General features: G+C 51.5%; 1 protein-coding gene across 11 annotated transcripts in view; it reads right to left on the reverse strand.

Moving 5' to 3' along the window:
* DNAH17 (dynein axonemal heavy chain 17) overlaps window positions 1-6,575 on the reverse strand; it is a 113,318-nt gene extending 106,743 nt beyond the window's left edge. For 6 of the 11 annotated variants that reach the window (XM_072939720.1, XM_072939717.1, XM_072939718.1 and 3 more), the window contains exon 1: window positions 1,420-1,547. The gene's annotated coding sequence lies outside the window, so the exon portion shown is untranslated. Of the gene's footprint in view, window positions 1-1,419; window positions 1,561-3,969; window positions 4,280-4,370; window positions 4,403-6,494 lie in introns of those variants that run through there. The other 5 variants (XM_072939714.1, XM_072939715.1, XM_072939713.1 and 2 more) reach the window with 5 other exon arrangements.
* Between the last annotated feature and the right edge of the window lie 10,902 nt (window positions 6,576-17,477).

Genomic DNA, 17,477 nt, shown 5'->3' on the forward strand with positions numbered 1-17,477 from the left:
CTCCTTGAAGCCCCCAAAAGCCAGGATGAAGGAGGCATTTCCTGCAGGCACAAAATTTAAAGGGATGCCCAAAATCTCAGTGATCAAGACAAATGGTATCTTAGTATTTTTAACTAGCAAAATCAGTGCAAATTCATGATGAACAAAACAACAAAATTCCAAATAAAGACAGGCTCTGCTGAGAGGACTAGGGGAGGTAAGGGAGTGGGTTCTGCAGGGCTGGACCCGTCTTTGCTCGGTTGCATGAACTTTTGAAGCTGATGCTGGCTTTTATTAATTACAGCCTAGGAGGCAGGCAGCTCCTAGATTTCTGGGGGAGCCTGGGGAGGCTCGGCTTTTTGGGGGGCCTGGGGACCACGGGTGACTGGGAGGGACAGCCCAGCAGCTGTCACTGCTCCAGCACAACGCTTAGGAGCTTTCTCCTGCTGCAGACCCGCCGGTGGCGCCACGCTTGTGCCTGGCGGACTCACAGAGTCCAGCTTTTGTTTGACCGTAGCTACTGCTTTTGAAAGGGTTCCGCTCTGCAGTCCCCCACACGCCACAAACATTTCATCCTGTCCACTGTGTTACAGCTCTATGACCAGAGGCAGTGGCCTAATGCGGGTTATTCCCACGGTCTGGGATTTGTTCAGAGCGTCACATTTCTCTGTGAGAAAACTTGGGGAAAACAGATACCATGACCCACAGGAGCTCTGGTGTCCAGTGAGTGAAGCCCACCTGCCGCTGGCACGTCTGGGAATGAGGAGGGACACACCAGTCACCTCTGCATTTATGGAGCCCCGACTGTGTACCAGGCACCCCTAAGAGATTTGCACATGCTGCCAAACGTCCCCCCACGGGCTGTCTGAGCCAACATCGCTGTCCTCATCCTACAGACGAGGGAGCAGGGATGCAGGGGGAGCCTGAGGACTTCGAGGTTCGCCAGGCGTGACTTTAAGGGGGCATGCTCTGGCGCACTGGCTTTGTAGATGAGGCTCCTACAAAATCAGCTTTTCTTCCAAGCATGGTGCCGGGTGGGCTCCCTCCTGAGCACGTGGCCTGAGAGGCCCCAATGCCCCCCAGGTCTCTCTCCTAATTGGCTGCTCTTACTCAAATCCCCATCCAGCCAGATGTTGGGGGCAGGCCAGGAGGTCCCAGTTAATAGCGTGGTCCCATGACGACAGTTCTGGAGGAGGGCAAATACGGCCGTGTGGGGGCACGGGGACCACTTCTTGAGAAGGTGGCCCTACGCTGGGCCCTTGGGACTTCCCAGGAGAAGCCAGGGTTGGGAGCTCTGGGGGAAGTCAGTGGGCTGAGAGTAGTCTGGAGTGAGGACACCAGGGAGACAGACCTCGGGGAGGGGCCTGGCCAGCTGTGGGCAGACCCCTGAGCAGCCCCAAGCAGGGAGCAGAGCACCCTCCACCGAGGCCTGGGGCCCACCTCTGCCCTCTGGAGCCACTGCAGCCTTGCCTCCAAGCACCCCGAGACAACTCACGGCCAGGTAACAGCCGCCCCAGCAGTGAGCAGAGCCAAGTGATGGGCAGCTTCTCCCCAGACCAGTAACAGAGATGGCTCCCTTCCCTCGAGGGGCACCAACTGCCACGGAACTTCTGCAAGTTCCCCTGGGGCTTCTGGAACCTTCTCCTCAAGGCTGAGTGACCAGTGGGCAGCACAGCAAGTGAACAACGGTCCATTACCTGCCACGGCGGAAAGGCTCTTGGATTGAACACACTTTGCCTTTGAAACCAGAGCATTTCATTTCATTTCATGAAATTACTAATATATTGGGATTTAAATCTATTTTCTTCAGTGCTTGTCAAAAGCCTCTTCTAGATGCCCTTTCCTTTCCTGCCTTCTAGATTAAATAATAATTATTTCATCCCTTCCCTATTACCTTCGTTTTTATATACCTTTCATCTTTCAGAGTCACACGCATCCTGGCTCACCCTAGTATAATACTCATTGCAACCTGATAATGAAATTCAGAAAGCAATTCCTGTCTACAACAGAATCAAAACAACTCCACTTACAACAGCAGCAGCGAGAATACTTAGGAATAAATTACTTTACAAAGAAGCGCAAGACTTATGCACTGGAGACAACACATCATTAGAAACTGAAGACAAATACATGGCCGGACGTCCCACGTCCATGGATCGGAAACCTTAGTATTGTTCAGACGACAATTCAAGTCAATCTACAGGCTTAACAAAACCCCTGTCAAAATCCCAGCTCCCTTTTCGCAGAAGTGGAAAAGCTGCTTCTCAATTTCGTAGGGAACCACGAGGGACCAAGCCAACAGCCAGAACAATCTTGAAAAAGAACAAAGTTGGAAGACTCTCAATTCTCAATTTCAAAACTTGCTACAAAGCTACATAATCAAGACCGAGGGCTGTTGCCCTAAGGGCAGACGTATGGATCAATGGAATAGCATTGAGAGACCAGAAAGAAACACACACGTTCATGGGCAACTGATTTTAGACAAGGATGTGAAGCCGATTCAATGAGGGAAAGTAGGGTCTTCTCAGCAAACTGTGTATGAGAGCACATGCAACGGAATGAAGATGGATCCTTACCTCACATCACCTACAAAAATTAACCAAAAATGGATCAAAGACCAAAATGTAAGATCTCAAATTATAAAACTCTTTAGAATAAAGCATAGAAGTAGATTGTCACAACTTTGAATAAACCAGCGGTTTCTGACATGTGACACCAAAAGCATAAGTAACCAAAGAAAAGGCTGAATTCGACATCATCAGAATTAAAAACTTCTGTGCTTCAGAGGACACTGTGAAGAAACGAAAAACCCCCCGGAGTGAGAAAAATGTTTGCAAATCGTATCTGACAAGAGATGTACATTCAGAATATATACAGAATGCACAACACAACAATAAAAACAAACAACAAATTAAAAGTGGGTAACGAATGTAGATGTTTCTCCAAGAAATGTGCCCGTGACCGACAAGTCTTGGGCCCCCACCCTCAACCCCGATAAAAGCAGAGCCCCAGGCATGCCTCCCACTACCTCCCACAGCCTCACCGCGTGGCCCCTGATGTGCTGTGTAATTTCCAGGTCTTGTAATAAACTCTTTTTTGGGGGGGGTAATTAGGTTTATTTATTTTTAAAGGGACTTGGGATTGAACCCAGGATCCCGTGCATGCTAAGCATAAACACCCCATACCCTCCCCACCATAGACTTCTAATTCTTTCAAGGTTTCCAGATGGTGATTGCTGATAAAGCTTTTTTTTTTTAGCCCAGTATTTTAGCCTTTGTGGGTGGGGCGGGGGGGTAATTGGGTTTATTTACTTTTTTTAATGGCAGTAGTGGGAATTGAACCCAGGACCTCGTGCATGCTAAGCATACGCTCCGCCCCTGAGCTGCACCCTCCCCACCGCACCGCACCCCACCCCCCATCATTACCGCTGAAGGACACCTTGTAATCACAGTGAGAACCACAAGGACCTACCCAGCCGAGACCCTGGTTATTGATAGACTAAGACCAGCACAAAACGGTGCATTTTACCACACACACAAGTCCACACTTCACTATGAAACCCAGGCTTTCCCTCTAGATTTGCGCCATCCCCTCCACATCCCAGCCATCCGCACTCACACAGGAGCCTGGGGTCTAGGACGCTGTCAGATGGTATTCTCTGCATCCTCACTCCCTGCCTACCCTAGGGGACTTCAGTGTCCACAGAGATGACCTCATTGCTCCTGGCTCCTTGGCTGCCTCAGTTGCTCCCCGCACATCCACACCCTGCTTTAACCGGCCCCTCCAGCTCCTGGGCTGCCTCTGCTGGTCCCCTCCATCATCCCCCCACTATCCTCTCCTCTCCTCCCTCCGGGATTCCCAGGGACATTGTGTATACCACTCCTGCTCTGACCTCACCCTCCACAGTAACACTGACCATCCCCCTCTGCTGGACTGGTGCCCACGCTCAGGGCTGCCGGGGGTGGGGCGGAGTCACACCTGTACACTTACCTGGTCCACACACTGCCTGGCTCGCTCCTGGGTGGTTGGGTTTTTGGGTTTTTCCTCCCTCCAATTAAATGTTTTATGTCAGCGCACTCTACTGTGCTCCAGGACAGCTCCTCTGAGTCTTGATTTTTCTCATGTCCCTGACCTTTCCCCTCCCCTTGGCAGACGACCACACCTTTCACCTCAGGAAGAAAACAGAAGCCACTGGAAGCAACTTTGTAAACTGTCCACGACCAAACCTGCGGAAACAGGCGGCAGCCCTGCCTCGTGTAGGTCTCCCCTTCCACGGTGCCCCGGGCCCCCCTCCTCCTGCCCGTCTGTCTTTGAACCTCTCCTTTTCTGCCATCATCTCTGAAACAGGAGTGAGCCACTACATCTTAGAGGAAAGTCCTGCTCCAGCTCACCCTGCAACTCCATCTCCATTCCCTCGGCTGCCACCCTAAAGAGTTGCCTGAAATGTCGGTCTCCATCGCTTTCTTTCCACGAAGACACTCTCTCCGCTCTCTCTCCACCCACTGAACCTGGGAAGAGGAGGAGCTGGGCTGGAGGGAGGGGCCTGTATTCAGTGGCTGGTCAGGAGGGCACCCAGGCTCCCCTGCTCACATCCTATTGGCCGCTGCCTGGTCACGTGGCCACCCAGCTGCAAGGGAAGCTGGGAAGTGTAATCCCTTCCTAGCGTCCATGTGCCCCCCCGGACTTGGAGGGCTGGGCTTGTAAAGAAAAGGAGAAGGTTGCCTGCCTTTCCAGCTCTACAAGGTTCAAGCCCTTAGCCGCCGCAGTTGCCCACCAACGGCGCACCTGAGGGGAATTCAGGATGGAGAGAACCAGGAAGCTTTCTGCACCTTGGATACCAGCCCCCTTAGATAGAAGGGAAGATTTCAGTGACCCCAGATCCTTGCATCTTCCCACACGTAGAAAGCACTAAAACCATAAACTCGAGATGTCTGTCCTTTGTAATTAGCAGTAATCTTTTGATGTTTGACTACATGTATTGTTTTTTTTTCCCAGCAAAAGATTCACACCTATCCCGGCTCCTCCCTTACGTCTTTGGAATGGTGTCTCGGAGCCATCTGACAGGCTGTCCCTGAGTGACGGTCCTCCGAATAAGACGGAATAAACTCAGCTCTCAGTTCTTACACCGTGGGTTTGGTTCTGTTTTTAACTGACAGGTGACTAAGTGAAGGGGACTCGTGCACAGTAACCAGGGTGCTCCCTCATGCTGGCCTAGACCAAACTCGGAGCTTCCGGCTCCTACTTGGAAGCAGCACCTCAAAAGTCAGAGGGCAGAAAACTGAACTCTCCCCCGCCCCCCTCCCCACACACCTGGCCTTCCTTTAGGATTCCGCGACCCAGTGGGTCACCCACCAGCTGCTCAGGGACTAGCGAGGTGCTGGTTGGACACAACCAGTTCTGCCTCCGCGGCATCTCTGACCTGGTCCACCTTCCTCCATGGCTACTGCTCTCTAGTCCAAGCCGCTGTTACCCTCCCCCACCCCCAGGCCTTGTCCACACCCAGTCTTGTCCCCAGGGGCACGTCTCAGAGCATCTTTCCAAAGACAACTGTCAACACCTGCTTAAAAGCCATTAGCAGCTTCCTATTGCTCTTGGGATAAAAATCCAAATAAACCTCGAAGGGCTTCGGAGGCTATGACCCCTGCCTGGCTCATACCACGCCCGCAGTCTCCACCCCCTGCCCCCCACAAGCTCCAGCCACACTTGCTTTGCTTACTTTCAGCAAACTCAAGACACCTGCTCCCCAGAGGGCCGTCCTGCCAGGCACGGAATCGCGCAGGCACACTGCCCGCTCTCACGTGCACACAGCTGCAATTAGTCAGTCACATAATTAGGCATCCATTTTCTGCTTCCCCAGTTCCCCAGTTCCAGCCCTTTTGAAGAGCACTGCTCCTCCACAACCTGGCCCCATCCCGGGCCAAGGCAGGCCTTCGGCCATGATCTCTGAAGGAACAAAGGCTCTGAGAGGTCCTGCTGCAAAGACTGTTCAATCTCATCTAACCTGGCGTTTCCTCAGGCTTAGTCAAGCACGACACCCTTCTTTCCTTGAAGCTCTATCACTTTTCAGAGGAGCTTGAAACCTTAGATCAAGGTTTTAGCTGACTTAACTTCCACCAAAACTGTGCTTCCCGGGGTCTATGTGTTCCAGGACACAGGGAGCCAAACCTCAGGTGGAATGATGGTCGCAGCAAGGGGAGCTGGGCAGACAACTCCCTGCCCATCATGTCACAGCCTGGGGCTCGAGGCGGACGCCCTGCCCGGCGCGGAGGGGACACTCAGGAGTGATGCGGAGGAAGGGGCTTCCCAGCGGGTCACACCCGAGGCCCCACCTGAGCAAAGACGACAGGGTACGGCCCCCGTGGTCAGGTGGCGCAGTTAGCTTTCAGCGTGTCCTTGTGCAGCAGTGGCTGGCTGGCCACTGCCCGCCCCGCCGGGGCCACCAGCCAAGGCACGTGCTTTACTCGCTTCCCGGGCTCTGACAGTCATGGCCGTGGGGGACCAGCCGAAAGGCTTACCCGCTACTTACAGTCCCCTGGAGACTCTTGCTCCTGCTGAATCAACTCGGAAGACAAGCTTCCAACCGACGTGACCCGTCATTACATACAACTGCAGGCTGGTTCTCCTGTGGGGGTGCTCGCGGTGCGTGGGAGGCTGGGCCATCTGGGTCTCGTCCCCGCCCCCACCACACACAGCCTCCTTGTGTCTACTTTGGCCCAGCCACATGTCCGCACGCTGAGCTCTTGGCAGAGGGGACAGGAGGGCGGGCGGCTTTGTCCTCTGCCCAGGCATGTCCTTGCTCCTGGCCTTGGGCAGAAAGAACAGAACCCTGTCGGCCAGGCTGGCCCAGCAGGGGCCTCAGGCTCCAGGAGGATGGCAGTGTGGCCAGAGAGACATCTCTGAAGGTCACTGCTACACTGGGCACCGCGGCGCCCTGAGGTGAGGCCCGCACAAGGCAGGGACGTGCCACCCAGGCTGGGAAGCGGGGCGGGCTAGTGGAAGACCTCGCAGGCAGGGAGCAGAGAAGCGGGCGGTGGGTGGAAGCCGGTATTTAACAGGCGCGCCTCAGGGTCAAAGGGCAATGCAGCCGCAAGCCAATTAGAGGTGACAGAGCGGCTTGTTTTGGGTCTTGCTGTGATTGGTGGAGGGAGGAGCTGTGTGCGAGCAGCAGACCCAGCTGGGGGTTTACAGCCGGCAGCAGTGAGGGCGGCTGTGGGTGGAAAATCACTAACAGGAGACACCGGGGGGAGGAGGATCCTCGTTAAAGGCAGGCTAAGGAGCAGACATCAAAGGTGAAGGCGAGGAGCTCGGGCAGGTGCCAAGGAGGGGTGACTTAGCCGGGTTCCCTGCTGAGACTGGCTTAGCCGGGCCCTTAGCCAGCCTGGGACCAGCCCTGCCGACAAGAGGGCTCTGGGGGACACGTGTTTAAGGTTTGGTCGAGGACGGCCTTTGCCTGGCTCCGGCCTGATGAGGGGCTCTGGTCTAGGGAGTAGGCAGGGCTCCAGACAGAGGGTTCCCTCCCCATAGCTCTGGTGGTCAGGGAACAAGGCTTATTCCTCATGGGCCGTGGAGGGTACAGGGCACGCCTGGGACCACACAACAAGGTGGTGGTGTGGTAGGGAGGAACACATCCGACTCCATACTGGATCTGTTCCTTTGGCTCTAACCCTGTGCTCTGCTGCCTGCTGGTTCTGCACTTTTTGTAGAAGGATGTTGCCTGTAGCCTGAAAAATACAGGAGAGCCCATCCCCAAAGCTCCGACCTTTAAGGGCACAACACTGTCCCGTTCAGACAGAGACACAAAACTGCAGATAGAAAATAAGTTTGTCTTGTTGGCAGTTTACAGGGACACCACGACCTGACCTGTGCGGAAAGCTGCAAGAACAAAGGATTCTGACACCAAGAAGATTACAGCAAACAACCACGCCCCCTCCCCTTTTTGGTATAAAAGGAGCCTGAATTCTGACTTGAGGAAGATGGTTCTCCAGGAATAAAAGGTCGTTATCCCTTGCCCCAACACCTCGTCTTCCAATTTCCTGGCCTGTCGGGCAGCGAGCAGAATGAGTTTGGACTTGGTAACGGTAGAGGGAGAGAGAGGTGACCCCCAGCTCTGCCCTTATTAGGGTCTGAGGGAGGGATGTCTGGGGTTTCAAGGGGTCACTCACAGGCTCAAAGCATAGAAGCAAAAATTAGGGTGCAGGAGACTGGAGGTGGGGTCACTACGCGCCCAGTCATATAGGTCCCCTGGGGCCTTCTGGACCAGGAGCTTCATGGGTGTGAGGGCCGAGATCCCCGCCTGGCTATTGTGCACGTGTTGTGTCGTGCAGCTGGCTGTATGTTCGTTCAAGACAGACGTCTTCTGAAACGGATGCCCAGCAATCAAAACCCAACGCCAGGCACTTAGACTTCTGGTTCATCCAGGACCTGTGTCCCGTCCCTCCTGCCAGCTCCCACAGTCCATCAAAACCACTGCGGATGATGCCAGTCCATCTCTGACACTCGCTGGTCCAGGTCTCAGCCCAGCCAACCCAGGGAGCACCCTAGGCTGCCCTCACCTCCTGGCCCTTCCCCTCACCTCGTTACATGCACACTCAATGCATTCTTTATTCTAAGAACCTATGGCACCTGCAATCTGTGTGTTTATCAAACGTGAGCTAAAAGAAACCCTCTGTAACTTTCACTTTTCTTTTTTAAAAAAACGGTTCAATCAAGCCTTTTGTTTTTGTTCTACTCTTTAGATCTCAGTCCTCACAGCGGGTCCCTGGACCACACCGTCGGCATCGCCTGGGAGCATGCTACGGACTCAGGGCTAGGGGGGCCTGCCCCGCCCTGCTAAGCAGGAAATACAGTGCAGTGCGGGGAATGGCGCGGGGCAGCCACTGGAATTTTAAGAGGCCCCCAGGAGATGCTAATGCACGCTGAAGGTTGAGAACTTGAGTAAAATTGTGGTCTCTGTTTCGACAAAATTCACTTGAAGTAGCCAACTATGCTGAGCTATCGGGCCCTCCTGCGCATACACGGTTCCGGTTCTGGGAACCCACCCGCAGGGCCTGAATGCCCTGCGATGAGCCCCACTGGCTACCCGAGGAGCAGGTGATCTAAAGTAGTGGTTCTCCGGGGGGCTGCGGAGAGGGATCACCTGGCGAGCTGCCCGAACTCAGTTCTGGCCCCACCTCCAGGGGCTCAGGGCCAAGTGCCCAGGTGTTCAGAGCTCCCCTGGGGTCTGGTCCAGGAGGGTCGGTGCCCCTTACAGGAGAGCCTTGCTGCCCTTGGGCCAGTCCAGCCCCACCCCTGCCCGTCCTCTTCTGCTCCAACTGCCCCTCAACCACTTGGTCCACTGGGGCGCCCTTTGTATGTGGGAGGCGGGGGCGGTCAAGGACAGGCTGCCTTAAAGGACCCAGCACCCCTGCAACAGCTTCCAAAAGATTACAGCTCAACTTCTACCTGCAACCTGGAAAGAGCAACTATTTCTTTCTTAAAAGGACAAAGAGCCCTTTTCTTTGGAATATTAAAAAAAAAATTAAACGGTTATAATCTCTTCATTGACTTAGTTTATCATATCCCACACCGGGAAAAAAAAGTCTCCAAGATGAAAGTCAATTGCCCTAAATTAATGCCTGGGAGAGGAAACAGCGGGGAAAAGCTGCAAGACCACGGCTTTCCCACTGAAGCAGCCCCACCACTCCGGCATGTCCCGCGTCCCCAGGCCCTATCGTCCTGATTGACTGAGATTCAAGTTTAATTACAAACTTCAGGGGAGGGAGGGAGAGGGAGCCGAGGGACGGGGGACTGGGCCTCCACTGGAAGGCCTTCTCGGCTTTGTCTGCAAAACGACATGTGCTTTGAATGTAGTGAGTCAGGAAAGAAGAATTTGAACGAGGTCTGGAAATGAAATTTCCTGCCTGTGGTGTGAACAGCTGGTCTGTCGCTAAATCTACCCCAAGGACATGCATTCCTCCGTGACCAGGCTGTCCCTGCAGCCCCAGACGACAGGGGTAGGGGCAGCCTATCTGGGAAGCAGGGTGGCTTCCAGCCCCCGGTGGGGCTGCGGACACCCCAGTGGAATCCGATTCTGCAAACACCTCTCCTGACGCCCCTCTCGTCTCGGCGGCGACTAGGGGATTTGTCACCCACGTCACGGTCCCTCCAGTCTGGCCTCCATCCCTGAAGGCTTCTTAAGCAATAAGAAACTGTCCTTTTACCTCTGTCTGTCTTTGCTGGTGCGGAAGCACTGAGAATCATCCCAGGCAGCCGGCCGTCCCACGTGCCTGGCACCGAGGGGGCTCCCAGGACTTGAGGCTTTCTGAATTGAACTCAGAAGTGCTGAAATCCAAAAGCATTCCCTTATGGTTCTCAGAGGGGTCTGGAACTTTCTCAGGACCCCGCCCACTTTGTAATCAGTGGAGCCAGGTTTGGAAGCTGATTTCCTAACGTACCAAATGCTGCTGGTTCAGCCCCTCAAGGGGCCACTTTAATTACGAAGCTTTACTTTAAGGTCTTCAGACCTTAGAGCCTCCTACCTGAAGGGTGGTCCTCTCACCAGGTCACCTGCGAAACGGATGGAAATCACGACTCTCCAGCCCCACCCTTTGGCCCCTTGAGAACCTGCATTTACCCCCAGGTGACTGGGATGCACGAAGCTCGGCTCCAGAGACAGAGAGCTAGAAACGGGGTGGGGTGGGGATGCTGGAGTCAGCACTGATCTTATTTAAAACCACAGAAAAATGGTGCACTTACCTGTGAGAAGCCTGCCCGGGCATACCAAACCAGCAGGATCCTGTGCTCTGGAGAGAGTTTGTTATTTCTAGTTTTGAAGGGCAGTTACATGCGTCTTAATAAAACTGGGAAAACAAATTAACATCTTGAATTCCTGTGGGTCATTTTCTACAACTGATGAATCAATACTGATATGTTGTTCTTAATAACTGAAGTCCACAGTCCACGTAAAGGTTCATCTTGGTGGGGTGTATAGTCTATGGGTCTGGACACACGTATGATGGCACATGTCCATCACCATAGTAACGGAGTAGTTTCACTGCCTTAAAAATCCTGTGCATCACCCTCCCTCTTCCCTAAGCCTGGTGACCATTGATCTTCTTACTGTCTCCATAGTTTTGCCTTTTCCAGAATATCCCATAGTTGGAACCAAACAGCTGCCTTCTCAAACTGGCTTCCTTCACTTAGTAAATTGCAAGCCACTCCCATCCCTCCTCCCCCAGCCCCCGCAGCTACTCAGTAATGACTCTGTCTCTGTGGATTTGCCTGATCTGGGCATTTCATAGACATGGAATTATACACAGTGTGGCTGCGGCTTTTTAAAAATACATCAAGTTCCAAAAGATTTCTCCTCTCGATTAAAAACTGGGCCAGAGTTCCAAACAGACACCTTATCAAAGAAGATACACAGATACAAATAATCACATGAAAAGATTAGAACTTCAGGATGGGGGTGACTTCTTATGGGTAAAGGCTTATTTCAGGGAGATGAAAGCGTTCTGGAGCAAGACAGGGGTGATGACTGCAGAACACTGTCAATGTACTAAACGCTACTGAATGAGTCACTTTGAAGCGGTTAAGATGGTAAATCGTATCAGATGTATTAACTGCAATCTAAAGAAGAGAGAGAGGGAAAAAAGCTGCTGCTGTGGTGAGGGTGTGGAAACACTGAAGTAAGTCCGGGGCTTTGCCCAGGCAGTGAGGCTCCACGGGGTTTGATGCCGGCAGCTCCCCTTCGGCCACTCCCCCAGCTCCCGGAGATGCCCTTGCACCTCCCCATTCAAGGTCCAGGCTGCCCCTGCGCCACCCGGGTCACAATCACTGCCCTAGATCCCTTCCCTGTACTGGGCTGTGCCGGCAATCCAGGCACGATCCTGTCCCCATAAAGTCACCCCAAATGCCCCCAAGCCGAAGCACCCAGGCCCCAGTAGGGCCCCTCACCACACCCAGCCCCGTTCACCTCCCGCCTCTCTGCCTGGCATCACGTTGAAGGTTAGCCCTCCATCCCCCGTTCAGGACCCATGGTCCCAAGGGGATATCAAGGAAGCTACAGCTTCTGTTTTTCTGACATTCCTGTGCCACGATTGAAACTGTCCCCCTGTGAAAGCAAAGAAATCCGAGTTGAAAAGGACACTTTGATCAAACAGTATAACCAAGACACAGGCCCTGTTCCCAGCTCGCTCGGGTGTGGTGTCGGGGGTGGGGAGTGGCCCAGGGCCCCCGCCTGCTCCCCGGGCTCGCCTCGGGGAGGGCCCGGCTCCGAAGACCCTCACCAGCCCCTGCAGGGGCTTGGGCTTCCCCCGGGAAGGAGCATCTGCAGGGGACTGGCCCGGACTCACCGCAGGGCCCCTGCTCACAGGCCGACGCACGCCTTTGCTTCACAGACTCCTGCGAGGCCGGGGCTAGTGATCCTACTGTGCAGATGGCGGGGCTGGGGAGCGTGGGCCCTCGTCACTGTTAACGGGTGAAGACGGCGCCCGTCCCAACTCCCGGCGGACTGCGCGGGCCCCAGGTGACACATCTGAGACTCTGGGCTTCGGTTAGCGCAGCCCCCCACCCCACAGCGTCAAATGCTAAAACTGTCCCTTCTCCTGCTCCCTCACCTAGACCGCCTGGCCCCCGAGTCCTTTCTGCACCCGGCCCCACCCCTCCACCCCGGCCCCACCCAAGCCTTCGCCGTGGCCCCCGTGGGTCCAGGCCAGGGTCGGCCATGCCCAGTTGGTCTCCTTCCCGATCCTTCTGCCCGGACACTGAGGAGATGACTTTCCCATTTCCCAAGGGTGTGGCCCTGGGGGAGACAGAGCTGGTCTCATCACCGGTGACCCACAGGCCTCCTGGGAGGGAAAACACAATTCCACGCTGGGCTGGGAACTCAGCGGGCGGCCCCCTGGAGACTGGGTTTCTGAGATGCCCGAACCCCGAGCTCTTGGCCTCTCCCAGGCCTTGTCAGGGTTTCACAGAGCCAAGCCAGCTGTAAAAGTCTTCGAGTTCACAGCCCCCCTCAGGGGTCCTGGGAGTCAGCACCCTTTCCTGTAGAGGACCCGGCAGTAGGCAGCGTGGGCTTTGGAACCCCGACGGTCTCTGCGGCAACCGCTCAGCCCCACCGCCGCAGCGGACAGCGCGTGGAAAACGGCTCAGCGCTGTCGTGTCCCTCAGATACACGCTCCGAAGCGGGGCTGCTGGGTCCTGTGGTGGTTCTGTTCTCAGGTTTTTGAGGAACCTCCACACTGGCTGCACCGATGCATGTTCCCTCCAACAGCGCCCAAGGGCTCCCTTTTCTCCACGGCCTCGCCGAGCTCCTCTCTTACCTTTGTGCTAACAGTCCTCCCGACAGATGCGAGGCGCTACACGTCACTGCGGGCTTGGTTCGCATTTCCCCGATGATCAGTGATGTTAAGCACCTTTGCTGTGTGCTTGTTGGCCGTTTGTGTTTCTCTTTGTAAAAATACCTATTCGGGTTCTTTGCCCATTGTTACTTGGATTATTTGCATTTTTGCTATTAACTTGTATGAGTTCCCTCTGTATTCTGGATACTAACCCCTTTCCAGACACATGAGTTACACATATTTTACCCTGTTCTGTAGGTTGTCCTTTCATTCAGTTGACGGTCCCTTTGCTGTAGGCAGCTGTTAAGGTCGGTGCAGCCCCAGGCATTGAGTTTTGCTTTTGTTGCTTGTGCTTTTGGGGGTCAGATTCAAAAAATCATCGCCAAGACCTGCGTCAAAGAGTTCTTCTCCAGTGTTTACTCCTGGGGGCTGCACGGTTTCGGGTGCTGTGTTTAAGAGTTAATTTTTGTGAGCTGGTGCAAGATAGTGGTCCAGTCTCGTTCTTTTGCATGTGAATACCTGATTTTCCCAACACCGTTTATTGAAGAGACCATCCTCTCCTTTCCCCGTTGAGTATTCTTGGCTCCCTTGTCAAGTCTCAGTCGATGGCGTATGCAGGGGTTTATTTCTGGGCGCTCAGTTCTTTCCCGTGAGTCTGTGTCTATTTTTATGCCGGAGTCCTGCCGACTGCTCTAGCGTCCTAGCCCGGTTTTGAAGTCAGGAAATGCAATGATTCCAGCTTTGTTCTTTTTTTAAGGTTGCTCTGGCTATTTGGGGTCTTTCATGGTTCCATACAAATTTTAGGATTTTAAAGAAGTTTCTGTGAAAAATGCCATTGGACCATGTAACAGGAATCGCACTGAATCTATACATGGCTTCGGGCGGTACGACGTTTTCAAAATACTAACTATTGGGACCTGTGAACATGGAGTTGATTCATGCGACTCTTCTTCAACTTCTTTCATCAGCGTCTTGCAGTTTTCGGTGTCCAGAGCTTTTCACTTCTTGGTTAAATTTACTCCAGAGTATTTTATTGTTTTTGAAGATACTGTGAATGAGATTGTTTTCCTTATTTTTTTCTTCAGCTAGTTCATTGTTAGTGTATAGAAATGCACTGATTTTTTTAAGTTGCAAAACCTTTTATGAAATATGTTTTTATAATTAAATGTATGAAAACAATAACTGATTTCTTTTTTTTCTGTTTGGCAGCTATATAATCTTTCCTTTTCCAGTTTTATTAGGCAGAATTACTACAGTTGGACTGCACATTGCATTGCATGTAAATACATATGTACAGTATACTGCACATTTTAAGTTTACGTATATGTACTAATTACTGTTTCTAAGAACAGGTTAGAGCTTTAGCTTTTTAAACTTACATAGTTATCAAAGGCATAAAGTGAACTACAAAATGAGAATCAACAGAATGCGGCAATCCAATCATAAGGGACAGTCAGGTGGGAACGCACCGATTTCTGACATTGATTTTGTATCCTGAGATTTTATTGGACTCATTTACCAGCTCTAACAGTTTTTTGGTGGAGTTCGTAGGCCTTTCCATGTGTAAGATCACGTCGTCTGCAAACAGAGACAGTTTTAGTTCTTCCTTTCGGGTCTGAACGGCTTTGACGCGTTTTCTCGCCGGGCTGCTCTGGCGGGGACCTGCAGCGCTGTGCTGAACGGCAGGGAGGGGGGCACCCTGGTCCCGGACCTCGGAGGGGAAGCTGTCAGGCCTTCACCGCTGAGGATGACGTCAGCTGTGGGCTTGCCATTTACGGCCTTGGTTACACTGAGGTATGTTCCCTCCATACCCATTAAAATCCTGAGAGTTTTAATCATGAAGGATGTTGTCATTCAGGGTTTTCTGAAGTATAAATTATAGACAGTAAAAGTCGCCCTTTGAGGTGTACAATTCGATGTAACAGATGCGTATAGTCGCTATTTATTACATATATAACGTTTTCATTTCCCTTGGGCGAATGTCTAGAATTGGATTCCTGGATCATACGGTAAGTAAGTGTGTTTAATTTTTTAAGAAACTGCCAAACTGTCTTCCAAAGTGCTATTTCTGCAAGCGGTATGTGAAGTTCTCCCTCACAAGCAGTTGGTATGGTCAGACTTTTAAATTCTATCCATTCTAGTAGAAATATGTATCTCATCGTAGTTTTAATTTGCATTTCCCTAATGAATATGTTGAGCATCTTTTCATGTGTTTAATTGCCATCTGTATCTCTCCTTTGGTAAAGTGTCCGTTCAAATCCTTTGTCCATTTAAAAAATCAGGTTATTTGTTTATTATTTAGTTTTGAGAGATCTTTGTGTATTCTGGATATAAATCCTTTAACAGATTTTTGACAATCACATTATTTTCTCCCAATCCGTGGCTTCACTTCTCATTCTCTTAAGTCTTTTTTTTTCCCCCAAAACCAGAAGTTCTTAATTTTGATGAAGTTCAATTTATCAATTTTTCATTTATGGATTGTGATTTTGATGTTCTGTCTATAAAATCTTTGTCTAACCCAAAGGCACAAAAATTTTCTTTGATGTTTTCTTCCAGAAGTTTTAGAGCGTTAGGTTTCTATACTTAGATCTATGATCCATTTTGAATTAATTTCAGAATGTGAGATATGGTGGTTTATACTTTTGCATGAGGATGTCCACTTGTTCCAGCACCATTTGTTGAAAAGACTATGTTTTCTCCTTTGAGATGCCGCCTACCTTTGTGGTAAATAAACTGACCATAGATGTTCGTGTCCATTTCTGGACCTTCTATTCTGTTCTACTGACTAATTAATTTATCTTTGTGCCAACACCACCCTGCCTGGGCTACTGGAACTTTTTATAATAAGCCTTGAAATCAGGTAGTGTAAGTTCTCCAAATTAGTTCTCCTTTTTCACAGTTATATGGGTTATTTTAGGTCTTCTGCGTTTCCACAGCAATTTTAGAAACGGACTGTAAATTTCTTCTTTTAAAAAAAGCTTCTGGGATATTGATTAGGACTGTATTGAATCCATAGGTCAATTTGGGGAGAAATGACATCTTTATAATTTTAAGTCTTCGGATCCGTGAACACAATATATCTCTCCATTTATTTATGCCTTTAGAAGTTCCTCTCAGCAATTTTTTGCAGCTTATTGTCAGCAAATTGCTACCCAGAAGATATTTAAACACACACACACACAAACCTGCTTCTGTAACACAAAGATAACATTTTAACAGTGAATGAGAAAATAACCACTTTTGGAAGAAATTCTTCTTTTAGACCCTTCTAGTTAGAAAGCCCGGTATTAGGGATTACCTCCATGGGTATACTGACTTTGTCGCCAAATATGACATAACTGTTTCACCTGTTAAAATCTCTCATATTTGTTCACCATGGGGACTGTTCTTAGTGTTATTTTAACCATTTTCTTAACCATTTAAAAACATAACATCTTCCCTTTAGTTTATAAGAAAACCTGACCAACATGAGGGGAGATGTAAATTTACTATCCAAAATTTTTTAAATTGCATAATAGGGTGGCTTAAACAACAGCAATTTATTTCTCACGGTTCTGGAGCCTGGGGAGTCCAAGATGAAGGTGCCGCCTGGTTTGCAGGCGGCTCGACAAGTCCTCACCTGGCAGAGAGAGGCTGAGAGCAAGCCCTCAGATGTCTCTTCTTACAAGGGCACTGATCTCATCCTGGAAGCCCCACCCTCATGACCTCCACTAGCCCTGATCACCCCCCAACGGGCTCCACCTCCTGACACCATGGCACAGCGGTGCCCGCTTCAACATGTGAATTCTGGGGGGGACAAAGTTCAGCCTGTGTCAGGTGGTAAGATGATCATGGAGATAAAATGGGGTCTAAAAGTAACCTAAAAGAAAGCAGGAAAGGGGAACAAGAGAACAGGGAGGGCAAGCGGGAAAGAACTGGCCAGAGTGTGGGGTTAAATCCACCCCATTGATGATTCCCGTAAGCACGCCCCTCCCCCCACGAGCCAGGCCTCGCTGAGAGTGAAAAGACTGGGTGGCGGGAAGACCAGGGAGGCAGCGAGGACCACGGAGGGGGATTTTCGCGGAAGAGAGACTGAAGTTACCATTTCCACCTTCGGGCCTTTCAGACCCGAAAATGAGACACGTCTAACAGCGTAAAGTAAGCCCACAGCGGTGGAAGCCGCCCGGGGCGGCGCGGGGG

This window comes from Vicugna pacos, chromosome 16, assembly GCF_048564905.1.
Source record: "Vicugna pacos chromosome 16, VicPac4, whole genome shotgun sequence".
NCBI classification, from domain to species: Eukaryota; Metazoa; Chordata; class Mammalia; order Artiodactyla; family Camelidae; genus Vicugna; species Vicugna pacos.